Source organism: Ostrinia nubilalis (assembly GCF_963855985.1).
Source record: "Ostrinia nubilalis chromosome W unlocalized genomic scaffold, ilOstNubi1.1 SUPER_W_unloc_7, whole genome shotgun sequence".
Classification (NCBI taxonomy): Eukaryota; Metazoa; Arthropoda; class Insecta; order Lepidoptera; family Crambidae; genus Ostrinia; species Ostrinia nubilalis.
In genome coordinates this window covers 82,348-92,622 of record NW_026973574.1, presented here as the reverse complement: position 1 = coordinate 92,622, position 10,275 = coordinate 82,348, and the positions used below count along the sequence as shown (strand labels likewise).

Sequence of the window (10,275 nt, the reverse complement as noted above, 5' to 3'; positions counted from 1 at the left end):
TACGGAAGTAGGTACCTATGAGATTCTCCTAACAAATTACAAATTATTTTATAATAATCAACTCTATTGTAAAATCTTATGCATTCATAATAATAAAAGTAATAGCTAGTGTACCTACTTGTTTATTAATTTTATTGTCGTTAAGAATGAATGTAGTCTATCATGATAATGTGCTGAAATTACAGAATGCTTTAGAAATAATACCGACAGGAGGCGCATCGTAGAGCTATCACCATTGATTACTATTTAACAATGCGCCACCTATCGATTTTATTTCCAAGCATTCTCTAGTTACCGTTGTTAATGGAGTGCTATGTTACATGAAAGTTTGAGTGCAGTTTAGTTTAGTCATATTATTAAAATTTAATCATCTTATGTTGTACCTAAATGAAAGCTGTTTAGGAAACAGATATCAAAGATATTAAGCCTGTGTGCGAGATAGTTAAGTCTGTGTGTTAGATATTTAAATCTGTGTGCGAGACAGTTAAGCCTGTGTGTGATTATAACTCAACCTACATTGTGTTTATTAATTAATTAATGAAGAAAAAACAAAAAATTGCTTCAAATAGTATATTTATAATGATTAAAAAATTATTCTACAACTTTTGAAAGCATACATTTGACTGTAATATTACTATGTCTCTGTAAAGGAGCAATCTACTTTCGTAATTGATCTATCATTTAGTACATTAAATAAAAAGACATAAGCTTAAAGGGAAAAAAGTGCTACATGTAGCTTCAGTGCTGACAGTCGGATTTAAAAATCTAAGTTATCTAGAATGACTGGATCAAGCTACGATTTTAATATAAGCGAAAAATATTAAATTCCAATGATAGTGAAATTCGAGTAGTTTTACTTAGCTAAGACATGTTTAATTCCAAAATATTATGTAATCATAATAATCATCATTTCAAGTGCAATATTTATAATATGAATGCAAATTGACATTGGCTAAATGATTATGTTACATTTTCCTATACAAATGAAAATATAAAAAATAATCTGGATCAGAGATGGAATTGTGTAAAGCAATCGTAATCATTTGACAGTTCATAACGTACGATAAAATCAGTTAAAGCGTTTGACAGAATTATCGTACGTTATGTTACGTACGTAACTGTCAAATGATAACGATTGCTTTACACAATTCCACCTCAGTTTTAAAAAAAAACTTGTGGGCTGATTTCTCAATCTTCGTATAACTTTTAACTGAAGAATAGTATATGTCAAAATGTTTATTCTTCAGCAGATATTCAACGATTAAAAAATCAGTCCTAAGTCACCTAGATATCCGAGTAGCTGGCATTTTATGTTCACTAAATTAATATTAGAAAATGAAAAAAAAAGAAAAAAAAAAAGAGCCATGATAAGGTTCAGCATAAGCCGCTACAAGTATTGGGTTATGGTATTATTACTGATCAGTAAACAATATTAATTTGAATAAAAGTGCATAACTACTATGTTTTAATCTGTAAATATCTCTAATTATTATTTTCTTGCTTCCTCTGTAGAACGTCAAGCATCTTCAAATCAGTGTTCATCGATAGTTGACTGCTGTCGTCAATCCAATACCGGAACTTCAACTGAGATTTCAAGTCCAATGTCGATAATTCCATAATACTGATGAACCTGGAAATAAAAAGACAGTTGTAATTATTTCGTTTTAATGATTTCATTCTCTTATATTTTATTCGCAAAAAAGGTAATTAAGAAATGACAACATAGAGGTGAGTGGATGCGTGGTAGTATTATCACATAATACCTAATTATTAGTTAAAGTGGCATCTAAATAAAATGCGGCAAGCATTTATTGTGTGACATTTGCGTTTAAAATAAGATTTCAAATTAAGTATAAATATCTTTAAATAAATAAATATCTTTGGACAATCTCACACAGCGCCATCTAGCCCCAAAGTAAGCAATTAATATGCTTGTGTTATGGGTATGAAATTATGCATAGAATTCATTTTATAAGAATAATATTGAACATGTCTCGGAAATGGATTTGCAATAATATACAATAGGGATGATGACTGGGTAATGAAATCAAAATTTTAGTCCGTCAGACATATAGAAAATATTAGACTCGTATTTTTTTTTCTATAATCGAATATACAGTACCTATTAAATTGAGTTGAAATGTCGCGTGACGTCACTTTTGAGTAAAAATTCTACTCAAGCGTGACGTATCGCGCCATTTCAACTCGATGTAGCACTGTTATTATTTAATTATAAAAGAAAATAAAAAATATCGCACCCTTCCTGGAATAAGTACGCAAGTGAAAAATTCCAACTTTTCAGGAGCGTAAAAAAACTGTCTTAAAAATGTATTACCATTATTAAAAATATGTGTTATACATCAAAAGATAGCTAAAAATGTCTGTGAGGGGCCTATGTATTTATATTTAAAATACAATTAATAGGTTTTGAGAAAAACTTAAAAAAGAGCGTTGCGTACTTATTCCGCGAAACAAATTTTAACACTTGTTGTTGTAATTATGAATATTGCATTGTTGACATGTTAAGGAATACTTGCTGTTTGGTATTATTGCTGATAACTATTTATTGGCGTTCAGATTTAGTCGTGCATTCAACGTGTAAGTGTGGTTTACGTAGTTTTTCCTCGAACTATTCGTAATTAAATAAATTCGTAAAAAGGATAACGTACTTTTACCTTGTGAAATATTACATTACTTATGGTAGTATTTAAAATTATAGCTTTATTCAAAATAAAAATGTTACAATATTTTAGCGTAACAATATTATAATTTTTGCAAGTAGGCTTTTATAAAGCACTCTGATAGTTTTACACTCCCCAGTATAACCCTACCACTGCTTCAGGACATTTTTTTTTTACAGTAGCGGTAGATAGATTTATGTTGTAAAATTACCATTTAAAAGAGAAAATCCACAATCACCATTTGCAGACACCAAACCGAGGAATGAACTGCCGTTTGCAGTATTTGCGGACCAATGCGATCTATAATCTTTCAAGAGGAGACTCTAATACCTTAAAGACAATCAACGCACCTGTAACTCACCGAGGAGCGGGTGTCTATGGGCGGCGGGTAATCACTTACCATCAGGTGATTCGTCTGCTCGTTTGCTTCCTTTCCCTTAAAAAAACCCAAAAATATAACCACACAGAGGTCCGTTCAGTTAGAAAGAAAATTGCAGAAATCACCAGACCTAAAAAGGTTAACGAACACACAGATTTTTTTTTTACAAAACAACGTACCTACCTGAAAAAGAAAAAGAAACAAGAATGACAGTATACTTACCTCATCATGCGGTCGTCTGGAATAATACGGAGACAACTCGCGCACGATTGTATTTGATGCTTCGTGTTAAGGTTCGATTTATATTTCACTGAATAACGAACTGCTTGTGAACCCACAAGCAGTTCTCAGCTGCAAGAAGACCCGAGAAATATTATAATGAGATGAAACGTGTTTGCTTCATAGATGACATTATGAAAATGATCTTCAGATTTATGTGACAAAAACTGATTCGGATTACCAGTGCATTATTTGGAGACCGAAATACCGAAGAGTGCCGATTTCTATAAAATTATAAAACAATACTTTTATATCAAAGACCTTTTATCAGGAGTGGACTGGTCAATTGAAGCTATAATGCTTTAATTTAATGAGAACTTACAGAGCAGATAATAATACATCTGATATGACCATCCACCAGGTTACACTTCAATAATATAATGCGAACAGGTCACTGCCTGCTGCTCTCTCCTGAACACTATAATCCAGACCTTATAGGCACTTACAGATAGATATCTACCATCTTATACTGCATCTCACTTAACATCACATGCAATTGCGGTCAAATACCTTTTGCTATCTAGTTCTGCGTTGAGTTTATGAAGTCAACAATAGAAGACAACAAAAGATCAGCTAGTGCTAAAGTAGTTTCATGAACCTTGATGGAATAGTCCAAGCATTGGGTATTGAATGGAATTTGAGGACAGATTTAAATACAATGTGAATATACCACAAATTGCAAAACCAATCATGAAACGTAACATTTTATCTGATACATCTGATCAAACTTTTTGATCCCCTTGGCTGGAGCTTAGCTCCAAGTACAGTCATGGCTAAGATTCTAATGGAAATAGAATAGAAAGTATTTATTTGTTTCAAAACAAAAACTTTGGCTGATAAAAAAATTATAAGGATAGAAAGATAAGTAACTCATTAGAAAAAGATTGGATTAAGATACGGCAGGATTTGATTCATATTGACAAAATACAGATATAGATCGGTATGGATAGAGAGAAAAAAAACGTCAGCATCATCATTTCAGCTACAGGACGTCCACTGCTGAGCATAGGCCTCCCCCAATGACTTCCACATCGCACGGTTGGAAGCACATACGAGGGCCGGCTGATAATTCCGCGGCCTAAGGTACTTAATGAAATAAAATAAATGGTTTCTATTTTTTATTTTGTAATATAATCTCCCTCAAAAGAAATACATTTCTTAAATCTCGCATACAATGCCTTTTACCCACCCAAAAAATTTTTTTTCAAAATGACGACCAACCGCAGCTTTAATTTCGTTGTCATCTGCATACCTATCTCCGGCCCCGTAAGTCCTTTTTCAAATCGAAAAACAGTAAAATATCGCTAGGTAATAGGTCTTGGCTATATGGTGGGTGGCCAATCTCTGAGAACCCGGTGTCTTTCAGGGCTTGGCCTCGCAACTCGTGCGGCGTGAACGGGCGCGTTGTCTTGCCGAAAGATCAATCCGCGTGTCAGTTTCCCACGTCATTTCTGTACAATAGCCTCGCGAACATAAAGAAATGTTCTACAGCTATCTGCCACGATTTAATTCTTTGGTCAGCCGGAACGATTTTTTCGACTTTTGAACGTTTCCTTCACTCAGTATCGTGACAGGGCGGGGGTCGTTTTCACAGGTCTCTCGTCCGTGTTGAAATAGTCGGGCCCATTTTTTAACCATGGTATATGAAGGTCCAGAATCCTGAAGAACCAATGACATCTCTTCAAAAATGTCTTTCGGTCTATTTTCCTTCTTTACGAGGAATTATGTCCGCGGCGCGCGGTGTCGAAATTCCGCAAATCTCCAGATTTGGCGGACATGGTGATGTCATTTGTTCGATAGAAATTGAACTATCAGTGCAAACTTAATTAGTGATTGCTTTTTATAATACTACTGAGTGTCGCAACTAGTGACATGAGTAACATGCTAATTACTCATCGCTAAGTACCTAAGGCCGCGGAATTATCAGCCGCCCCTCGTAGTACGCAGAACTGACGGCCGATGGGCCAGCAAGGTTATGGAGCGGAGGCCACGTACCGTAAAACGCAGCGTTGGGACATCCACCGACAAGGAGGTCCGACGACCTGATAAAGGTAGCTGGAAGGCCAAATGCAGGCCGAGTAAAAATACAATAATTATAATAAATTTAGCGATGCCTCTGTGAGTGCATTATACTGCAGCCGTTCACATAAGATCAACTAGATCAAGGCTGCTTAACTCCAGGCCCCCAAAAGAATTTTAAGTGACCCGCGCATGTACAGTTTGAAAAAAAAACGCACCAAATAAAAAATCCCGCCGAGCACAGTACAAACTTTAAGATCTCTCTGAAGTTAGCTGTCAAAAATGTAGGTGGCCCGTCGTTAACGACTGAATCCACCGTTTGGCTCGACTCTTCAAAAGGTTGAGCAGCCTTGAACTATATGAAGGGTTTGAAACGAAATAAATTGCTAAAAAACTCAAGTGCTCTCTAAAACCTGTTTTTACTACGTCTTGAGCTATGTGGTGCTTTGAGTAAACTGGATGAAGCAAATGAGAACGAATAATGTGAAGAATACCGACCTCACAGATGTTCGCACACTATGAACAGATTTTTATATTGTGATCGCCTAGCTGTCTGGAGAGACGAATAGGTGGAAATCTATTGTTGCAAACCGCGTCGTGCAGATTGTCGAAAACGTTTATATTAATACTGACATCATGTTAATTCACAAGAAAGCTGACTCAGCTCCACATTTTGGATTATTAAGGCGAAACCATTGGCGAGAAAATAAGTACACAGATATTTCAATTGTGCTAAATTGAATGCTACTGCTAAAGTAAGTAATGGGAGATTTACCCGAACAGCAAGTTACTCAATCTAGACAATTCATGAACAAGAGAGACGATTTTGATGTCCAAGGGAACAAAACTATAGAAGCCTATAATATAATGATATTTATTGTCTGCATGACTACAAAAGTTACCCACATTGAACTCGTTGGTGACATCACTTCCGAATCCTATAAGGTTCACACTCGATCAGCCGGCGTGCAGCGATGGCGATCGATGCATTTTGATCAAAAAAGATCAAAAAGATCAAAAGATCATTTATTCACCGAGACAAGGTAATACAACAAGGTAGATGTTACAATAGTTTAATACAGTTCAGCTTATCTCACCAGCAAGCTAGTGTGTGATTATTACATTTTTTTTTATTGACCCATGCATAGTTAAAAAAAAACAATTGTCTCAAGGTTCGGCCAAACCAACGCGATCACACGCGATCAGCCGGCGTGCAGCGATGGCGATCAATGCATTTAAGTCTGGTCGCCATCGCTGCACGCCGGCTGATCGCGTGTGATCGCGTTGGTTTGTCCGAACCCTAATCGCCATCACTGCACGCCGGCTGATCGCGTGTGATTGCGTTGGTTTGGCTGAACCTTTAAAGAAAGAAAGAACAATTTTTATTTGGCACTTAATGGCACTACATTCCAGTGGCAAGTCCAATCTGTGGAGGTCTGCGGAAAGCTGGCGTCCGGTCGATCAAGTACCACCTGAAAAGAATACTGACTGCTCATCGTACATACGAAAAGATGGCAACAGTTTTGTATCAGGTTTTTGCATTTTTAAACGTCTGACCAATATGTCCTTTTGATGACAATATTCCTTAAAATACATACAAACTTGTGTCATTTTATAATTAGGGACGCACCGATTGTTGCTTACTGCTTTGAAAGACGTAAAGATACATACCTTGTCACGCTGGCAATATACGCAGAAGCTGATAAATGAACTCATGCGGCTCTGGAAAGATGAATATTTATCACGATTACTACGATAACGATTCACTGAAGAGAGAGACAGAATTTAAAATGGATCTTGTACTCATAAAGACCGATCATTTTACTACGTTTTACCACCATCATTGGTACGAAATTTGATAAACACACAGGATCAGGAGTATTTAGTGCAAAAAGTAGTGGTTCGGATACTTAAATAACTGAAACTAAGTTAATTTGTGCTTTGTTAATGACTAAATTACATCTAAATAAATGTATCAATATCGGTATAAAACACAATATCGCCAAAAGTTTCGTAAAATAATTAGGCAACTAGACTTGCAGAAAGATAACACCGGTCAACAAAAAAAAAATTTTTTTTTGCGCATGGATTTTACTTATTATATTCTGATTATATAAGCAAATGTATATAAAAAAGTGCGATTACAAATCGAAAATATTTGCTTTTTAAAAAGTTATAGCGATTTCAATTTTCCATCTTCATAGTAGAATGTCTCTAAAGATGCACGTCACATTCTCATTGGGATATATTTATAAATAATTATGGGGGCTTATTATCAAGAACAAGGGGCACGCTTTCATCAAAATATAGTGGGATTTGAGAAACGACGTTACCAAGGCCAGTATACTGAAAGCATGATAGGGTTAGATTTTTGTGAAAAAAATCTTCTATGGAACATGACAGGAAATTAGAACTTTTCATTTTTAATAAATATTTGGACTCTATTTTAATTTTTATCTTGTGAGAATGAATCTTAAATGGATGTTTGTTATGTTTTAATAATTAGAAAGAATGAATGAAAGAAAGAAAAAAAAAATTTGGCAACAAATTAAATCATCTCTATGTTCATGTTTCATACATTCATTGATATGAATTTTTCTATTTTTTACACAAAAAAGCAAATTCAGAACAATTTTTTGTTGTTATTCTTGTTTCTAGGTTATAAAGCAATAAGAATAAGCTATGCATAACCCGTGCGCAAAAATACTGTAGACAGTTGTAATCTACGTAGAAAATAACGTATCAATTGTTATATATTATTATTCGAATAAAAGTTTCGTGGAAGGATTAGGCATCTAGACTTGCACAAAATTACCAGCATAATGTGCACAAAAGTTTCGTGGAAAAACTAAGCAACTAAACTTGCACCACGATACCCACCAAATAATATCCTAAAATAAGTATGCAACAACAGATACGCGAAAATATTTTTTAAAGTCTTCGTGGAAGATGTACGTAAATATTGATATGCTATTGTTCATACGGAACTTTATTAAACAATTAAGTGCAAATGTATTTACTTCGTTTTTGTTATGGAAAGTTAGATATTTTAATGTTGCAATATTTTACATATTTGTACATAATTTCTTCATTTTTAAGAGAAAAATTATGAAAAAAATTGACAATATGTATTACCTCCTTCTTGATTTTTTAGTGCAATAAAAAAAATATCGCACAAGTGGACTTGCATACTTGTTCCAGGGGGGGTGCGATATGAGTCTAATGTTTTCTAATTATCTGTCTGACGGACAAATTCATCTGAAATTTTGTCATCTAGCCTATTACTTAACTCATATTTCTTGGTCGTTTAACGTAATAATGTTAGGTAGGTACACTTACTTGTCGTGTCGCGAACTACTATTTGCGTCTTGCGTTTATGTTTTGCCTTCTTTTCTTTCTTCATTCTTAGCCTTCTTGCTTCGTAGAGTAATATTTTACGCATTGAGACAGTAATTTCTTCTTCGCCAAGAAAATATGATATCGCCATATCACTCCTCCTTCCTTGTGAGATGTGATCAATTCTATTCTATTCATGGCGTTTTACCTGTTGGTAAAATTTTGTTAAAAGTATTTTTTATAAAAAAAATGCCTTTAAACAAAGGTAGTAGGCGCGCGTGAACACCTGCCAGTAGAGAGGTTATATGACCTAACGACAGTTGGTGAAAAGAAAAAAGAACACTGGCTGAGTACTCCAAAGATATGTCCAAGCTTAATGTTTATGGTATCTTAACACTTACTATTGATTATTGCGATTGAGTTGTAAAATTGTTTTACTTACATAATCAGAAAAAGGTCGTGGTGCATTGTCAGGCTCCGGTTCAGTTCAGTATAGGGTTGCCAGGTCCAAAATCACAAAAGCCGGACTTTGTGCTTCATTTGGCCGGACATTTTACCCTAAAAGCCGGACATGTGACGGGGGGGGGGGTGTAATTAGTGTCAGGTCATGACTGAGTACTATCATCATCGGTTGCTAACCAACATCCTGATGCGTGCGCTTCATATGATTCTGTGGCTCGACTTTCGCCTGGCGCGGCAACCAAATAAAAAGCCTAACAAAAGCCGGACAGGCCGGACAAGGCAATATTTGGCCGGACAAGTCCCTAAAAAGCCTAACATGTCCGGCTAAAGCCGGACGCCTGGCAACCCTAGTTCAGTATGAAGTAGCGAAACGTAGGTAGCTAAGTATTATATTACATTTTAATTTTTATTATTTCTTCTAGTCTATACCTGAAATAGATGGCATATTAATATTATTAATAGTGAAATGTAATAAGACAATTATAATTGTATAATTTATATAAATATAAATCTGAAGATTGAAGTTGCGTTTACCTTAATTAGTAGTTAGTTCTTTTTATGTTTATGAATTCTTCAAATTTGCATTATTTTGTCAGGGCTGCGTCATCAATGTCGTCGTCAATGCTTCATCTTGAGGAACTTGACTTGCGAGTAGATGTGGTGAGCACCATCGTACCAAGCAATTTTAACTTTTGCATCACTCAAGTTTCTCTTTTGGCTTCTATACCTGAAATAATTAATATAAAATATGTAGTACAGATTAAAATACTAATACATATTAGAAATGCGAAAATTTGGATGTCTGTTACTTTTTCACGCAAAAACTACTGAACGGATTTTGACGAAACTTTACAGTATTATGGTTTACTAGCGGCCGCCCGCGACTTCGTACGCGTGAATCTCGTTTTCCCCCCCCCCCCTTCATCTATCTTACGCGGTTCAGATTTTTTCATACAAATATTTTTTTCCGCTAACTCCCGTTCCCGTGGGAATTTTGCAATATCCTGTTGTTACTAAGCTTTAAGTTTACTAAGGTACCTGCATGCCAAATTTCAAGAGTCTATCTTACGCGATTTAGATTTTTCATACAAATGTTTTTTCCCGCTAACTCCCGTTCCC

At 35.2% G+C, this 10,275-nt stretch overlaps 1 long non-coding RNA gene across 1 annotated transcript; it reads right to left on the bottom strand.

Annotated features, from left to right (window-relative positions):
- Window positions 1-555: 555 nt before the first annotated feature.
- Window positions 556-9,156, bottom strand: LOC135087423 (uncharacterized). The gene is made up of 3 exons (XR_010260808.1): window positions 9,137-9,156; window positions 8,698-8,902; window positions 556-1,630 (listed from the first exon to the last, which is right to left on the bottom strand). It is a non-coding gene; the product is annotated as an uncharacterized LOC135087423 (long non-coding RNA).
- Window positions 9,157-10,275: the final 1,119 nt, after the last annotated feature.